Source organism: Leopardus geoffroyi, chromosome D2, assembly GCF_018350155.1.
Source record: "Leopardus geoffroyi isolate Oge1 chromosome D2, O.geoffroyi_Oge1_pat1.0, whole genome shotgun sequence".
Classification (NCBI taxonomy): domain Eukaryota; kingdom Metazoa; phylum Chordata; class Mammalia; order Carnivora; family Felidae; genus Leopardus; species Leopardus geoffroyi.
Genome location: NC_059334.1, coordinates 19,548,123 through 19,554,496, shown reverse-complemented (window position 1 = coordinate 19,554,496; position 6,374 = coordinate 19,548,123). Strand labels below are relative to the sequence as shown.

Genomic DNA, 6,374 nt, shown 5'->3' with positions numbered 1-6,374 from the left:
GGAGCCAGGGAGCCTGAGATAGGGTGTCAGAGTCAGGGGACACACGCGAACCTCGGAGGAGCCACGAACCATGCCAGGTCACATGCGGGGTGGCGTGTGTGGCTCTCCCCGATTGGCGATGTGTCGGGGCCCCACAGCGGTGAAGCTAGACCACCTGAGCTCAGGTGAGCAGTTGTTCTGGGAATGGGGGGACCAGAGGAGGGGAAGATGGTTGTGGCCAGTGGGCAGTTCTGACTTGGCTGTCTTAGAAACAATCAGTACCCTGAGGTAGCACGTGTCAATGACGTTTCTTGAAAGGCCGCAGAGAAGAGCATGAAGCACCACAGAGGAGACGCCCTGTCGTGGTGGCTCTGTCTCCAGGCCACAAGGGGTGACGCCGGGGGCCCCCTCTGTAGTTGATGTGAAGCAGATGGGCGTGTTCTGTCTCCCGAGACCATAAGGATTTGTGAAATGGAAGGCAGCCTCTCTTCTTTTCCAGAGAGCAAGGAGCCACTGGACTCCGGTGCAGGGTTCAAGTGTGGAGGGTGAGCCCGTGGCTGAGGCCGGGCACGTGGGCTGGCGGGTGCTCCTTCACAGCTGCTGACCGCTTCGTGCCCAGAGCCTTTGCTGAGGGGAGCAGCTGACAGCCCAATTAAGTGACTCCCCCCTAGGGGCTCGGGGCTCCATGGAACTTTTCTGGAGACTTCTGTGGCCAAGGGGGACATTTGTCTGTTAGTCTACCTGCACAGAGGCCAGAGACGCTTTTGCCTCGGAAACACTGGGCACACTGCCACCTCCTGTCTACGGGAGCTGCGAGGTGTGGTTCCTGAGGATCCTGCCGCGGATGCCCCTGGGGCGCCCGATACTGGTTGGAGGAGGAAAACCTGGGGTCACCTGGCATCACAGCGAGGGCTGTGGCACACGTGGTCCGATGGCAGGTGAAGGCTAGAGGGACGTACAGGAGTGCTTTCCGGTCAGTTGGGCAGGAGGTGGTGCAGACACGCAGGATGACAGCTTGACTGGGGGCAGGTGCTGCTCCACCTCGGGGACGTCTGGGCCGTGTGTATGGTGACATGGTTTGGGTCTCCGCCTCTACCTTCGGTGGCCGGGCTCCTGGTGGGGCGAGGTCCTGGGGAGGGTACACCCCTCGGTGCAGATGGGCTGGGGGTCTCAGTGGGCCCACTGCCCGGACGCGAATCCACCCTTTCGCCTGGCGTTAGGCCGATCCTAGGAAGGCGTTTTGGACGCTGCACAAAGCACAGCTCATAGCTTTTCAAATGAGTTGCTGGCTGTGATTTCAGGGCTGTGTGCTCCTCTGTCTGGGTGCACGGTTAACTCATGTCACTCTCCTCTCCACCCCACAGTTGCTGCCTTTGGAGGAGGAGTCGCAATACAGGGTGGCAAGGACACGATGTGTACCATCAGCTCCTTCTTCCCAGAGGTCCCTGAGCTTGGACAGGCTGCAGCAAGGGGCACTGCACAAAGCCAGCCATGAGGACATCAGGGACGCCACAAAGTAAGGGGCACAGGCATCGTAGGAGACATGCCTGTGCGCTGGTTTTCAGCTCTGAGAAACCTTTGATCTCTACATGGGGGAGAAAGGGTCGGAACAGCGATTCCAAGGAAAGGCCAATGAACTGAGTTTACGTGCACGGCGTTCCTGGGATACCTGCCTGGGTGCCCTGGGTGTGGCCGGCAGGGCAAAAGGCAGGTGGGAAAGACCAGAGTCTTGTGATGCTGGTGGCTGTAGGGCAGCCTCGTTTGCTCAGATCCTACGCACCAGCCGTCCTGAGACCTCCCTTTTCCTCCCGGTGGGTCCTGGGTGACATGCTCCCTAGGGCTCCTCCCCTGGGCCGCACTGTGCCCTGTGGGGCTGTCAGGAGCCATGCTCTCTTCCCCCCACCCCCACCAGGCAGCTCCAGCAGCCTCTCTGTTACTCACACCACGTCCTGGGGTGGCTCAGGTGTGCATGTCCTCCGTGCTCCCGGGTCACGGCCAGGGAGGGGTGCTGAGCGTTCTCGATCCAGGGCACTTGGACCCCAGATATACTTGGGAGGGAGAGAGTGTCAGCTCCCAGGGCGCAGCCCTCCCTAGAAGCTGGGGGGTTGTACTTCTAATCACGCGGGGCGGTGTGTCGTGTGACGAGCACGCGTGGAAGATGCTCTCCTGTGCGTCCCCCAGATCCACAGGCTCTCAGGATGGCCTTTTGATAAACGTCAGCAAAACTAGCAATAGCCAGGACTCACTGAACAACGCCCCCAAGAATAAGGGCATCACATCTTCCATCTGTTGGTTGCTCGCCAGAAAACAAAAGGTCCACCCCAGCCACACTAGCGACGAGCCTGCATGACCAGGTTGGTGTCCCCTGCGTGTTTCCAGCGTGTGGGTGGTCTTACTGGCCTCATTCCTCTAGATCCGTGGTCTCTCTGCCTGCAGACCCCTCCCCGTGTCGGGAGACCTCACGTGGCTGTGGACACCCCCCACCTCCCATTTCATCACTCTGCTTCCCCACAGCCACTGAATTGCAGCCACTGAATTGAAAACCCTTCCCAGCGTGCCCTGGGACTCAGCAAATTGGGCGGACAAGCTGAAAAACACCAAAAACTATAAAAATAAGCGTTGTGTTTCTTGTCACCTTGCTGAGCACTTTTCAGCTGTACCTGTTTTGAAAGCAGTAGCTGTTCGTTTGCTCAATAGACTCTATAGCGGCAGAGCAGTATTATGTCCTCCACGCTGAACCTGAGGCTCTTCTTCAACTGTGGGTCCTGGAGGACGTAGAGCACGTATGAAATCTTGAAGGGACTCACATGGATTCCCAGTGCACCTTGAGAAGTTGTGCACGGAGGATATGTTGTGGCTCACGTGAGGGTGTGGCCCCAGCGCACTTTCGTCTGAGCCTGGCTCCTGCACAGATGGGTTTGGGGGTCTGGGCAAAGTCCATATTAGCATTCCCGTGCTTCCGTTTTCTCACCTGTACCTGGGAACAGTGGGAGCACTTCTGTCACATGGCTTTCAGGAGTGTCTGCATCTAAATATCCACGAGACACTTTCAACACAGAAGCTCCATCACATTATGTGTAACTGCAGCCCCTGTGAGGACCTGGTCACCAGCATTCAGAACCTGTCATTCATGCTGGTGATCTCTCTGGCGTCCTCACTAGGCTGCCCCTGTGTTTCCTTCCCCTGTAGTGTTTGAGTTTCTCTTCAATAGACTCTGACCTTTGCAGTCTAATCAGTACATCTTATTTTCAACTGGTCTTGATTCTGACAACGAGTAACAGCAGTGGGTTTCGTTTGCTACCAAGCAGCTGAGGCGCTGTGATGCCCGGGGTGTGGGCCGAGGAGTGGTGCGGGCATATCTCTCTGGGACTTTCCACTGCAGAGCAGGTCGCACGTGGGTTGACCGTGTCCCAGAGCTGAGTTAAGTGGGTGAAGGAGGCAGGTTGAAACCATATCCCAGTGATCCGACAACTGATAAATAAAAGTGAGCCCTCTTCAACAGAAGAGGTGGTTTGCAGTCTAGTGGAGTGGAGCAGGAGGTGGGCCAAGAGGGGACACTGGAGGTGGTGGGACGACGGGACGGGGCCTTGAGCCGGGGAAGAACTCAGTGGGCTCTGTGATACACTGGAGAGCAAGCAAGGCGTGTGGCCACTCTTCAGTGCCCCGAGAGCCTGCAAGGTCTGGAGCGGGGTGCCTCACGTCCACAGTGGGCCCACAGGGCGCCTTCCCGCTAGGGGCTCTTTCCCCTTCAGTCCCCGGACTTGTCCGTTGGTTTCTCTTTCCGTCTGCCTCAATCTCGTCTCCTTCTCAGAACTCATAATAAGGATCATGACTGGCACACTCAGTTGTACTTCAGTTGAAAGGCCGTTATTTCTGTTGCTGCTCACAATTCCGTAGGAACCCTCAGGCTTTTGGTTCCCTGGGAATGCAAATTTGTAGAAACTGTTTAACAGTGGTCTGATTTGAATGTCCCTATGTTTGAAGTGTATAAAAGTGTTTTACAATAACTTGGATAGTTGCCACCTGGCTGTATGCAATTTGATACTGAAAGTAGACCTTTTGCTCCTGGAACCATGCTGGGAAAATTCTGTCCCTTAGATGTTGCTGATGTGTTTTCTTTCACATCCTTATACTTTCTGTAATGAAAACAGTAAGTTTCGTGGTAGTGCCTTCTGGTTCTCCCACCCCACTGCTCCCCGAAATGTGTATTTTTGCAAGTTGAGAGGTAACAAAAAGTGTGGGTTGGCTGCTTTCTGCGTGGAGCCTGCTTTGGGTCCTCTTCCTCCTTTCTCTCTGCCCCTTTCTCCTCATACACACTCGTTCTCTCTCTCTCTCTCTCTCTCTCTCTCTCTCTCTCTCAAACTCTAAAAAGAGGGGCGACGGGGTGGCTCAGTCAGTGAAGCATCTGAGTCTTGGTTTTGGCACAGGTCATGTTCTCACACTTGGTGAATGTGAGCCTTGCAGTGGGCGCAGAGCTGACAGCGGGGAGTTTGCTTAGGATTCTCTCTCCCCCTAACTCTCTGCCCCTGCTCCACTCTTGCTGTTTCTGTCTCTTTCAAAAATGAAAAAAAAAACTATAAAAAATAAATAAACAAACCAATTAGCTATTGAGGAACCAATAGTTTCACAGAGATGAGGAGTTTGGTTTCTTTCCTTTTTGCTATTTGACACTGATAGTCTTCAGAAATATTTTGACATCATAACTCGCTGGCTGCAGCCTGGGAATAGAGCCTGTAAGTTGTGTTTTGGGGGTAGCCGGATATCTCACTGCAATCCAGGGCCCTGTGCTCTGGGGGAATGTTTCAGTTATTTATTTGAAAAGACACAAAACGTTGCATTCTCCTTCTACAAAACCAGGACTGATTTCCTCCCACACCACCACTTAAGACTGTTGTCATTGCCATAAGAACCAACCCATGCTTGTGAGGAGAACAGGGCAAGGGCAAGGGTGCTGTGGGACTGTCCCAGCGTGTGGCACTGTCTGCAGCTTAAAGACTATTTGGAAAACGAAAAGGTAGTATCTTCTATGGCAGGGAGGTGATTTCACATAGACGGTGGAGCAGGCCCAGGCAGCCCAGGGCTCTGCTGACTTGTGCCCGGTCAGGGTCCTGGCACAAGTGTGGCCCTGTCTCGCTTTACCCCCTGGGGCTGCCTTCTGGGCAGGGGGCCCAATGGCTGTCAGGAATGTGGGTAAATACCTGTAAACAAAATTGCAGAGCGAGGTCATTTTAAAGGGCTGGTAAGGGGCGCCTGGGTGGCGCAGTCGGTTGGGCGTCCGACTTCAGCCAGGTCACGATCTCGCGGTCCGTGAGTTCGAGCCCCGCGTCGGGCTCTGGGCTGATGGCTCAGAGCCTGGAGCCTGTTTCCGATTCTGTGTCTCCCTCTCTCTCTGCCCCTCCCCCGTTCATGCTCTGTCTCTCTCTGTCCCAAAAATAAATAAACGTTGGAAAAAAAAAATTAAAAAAAAAAAAAAAGGGCTGGTAACTTTAGTATACACTTTTGTGTTTTAATTTCCAATCAGTCTTGATTTCTGGATGATGACAAAACTTTAGGAAGGCACCTTCTTGGAGAAAACAATGTAGACCAAAGGACATTTGTGACTTAGCTGCTGGGTCAGCAGAGACGCTCCCTGCAGACTTCTGGGTCACTTCCTCTCTGTCCTCTATGCAGCCAAAGAAGATGCAGCTGGTCGTCGGTCCGTGACATGCTGACCTGCCCCAGCCCCTCGGCGACGGCGCCACGGGAGGCTCTTTGACTGGAATGTGAACAATGGTGGAGAATGGCCGACTTCGTATGTAACAAGGCTGTGGCCCGCTCAGGCTTCAATGATCTAAGATGACTCCTAACTTCTGTTTATCTGCTTGAACATTAGTGTGCTCTTCCACCTACCACAGCTAGGCATCGTGGGTGTCCTCAGTGCGTGGGCTCTATCAGAGCCTAGTCCTGGGGGCCTGGGCAGCTTGCCTGGAGTGACCCGAGGAACCTGGGAGCTGGGGCCGCGGCAAGCCTGGGCGGGGGGGACCTGGGCACATCCTCCCCCCATCCCTGCCCCACGCCCACCCTGAGCTCCCTGGCACCCGAACTCACAGAAGACCAATCAAGAAGCACTGGGCTCCCACCGTGGGGCAGGGTGCTGGGTGTGCACCCAGGAGGAAGGCGCGAGACCCTGGAAATAATGTCGTGCAACACTAATAAAGGGCTTACCGTTCTTACGGAAATCAACTTTTTACATTTGTTTTTTGAACAAGTTTCAAGAGTGGACCTCATTCTCCATTTGTAGATTTTCCTTAAGTTTTTTATGTTTATTTATCATTGAGAGACAGTGAGACAGAGCATGAGCATGGGAGGGGCAGAGACAGGAGAAGACACAGATTCCGAAGCAGCCCTCACGAAGC

General features: G+C 54.4%; 1 long non-coding RNA gene across 1 annotated transcript; it reads left to right on the top strand.

The window, feature by feature from the left end:
- Positions 1 to 1,380: 1,380 nt before the first annotated feature.
- Positions 1,381 to 6,109, top strand: LOC123576527. Its single transcript, XR_006701469.1, has 3 exons — positions 1,381 to 1,495; positions 2,161 to 2,333; positions 5,650 to 6,109. It is a non-coding gene; the product is annotated as an uncharacterized LOC123576527 (long non-coding RNA).
- The last annotated feature ends 265 nt before the right edge of the window (positions 6,110 to 6,374 follow it).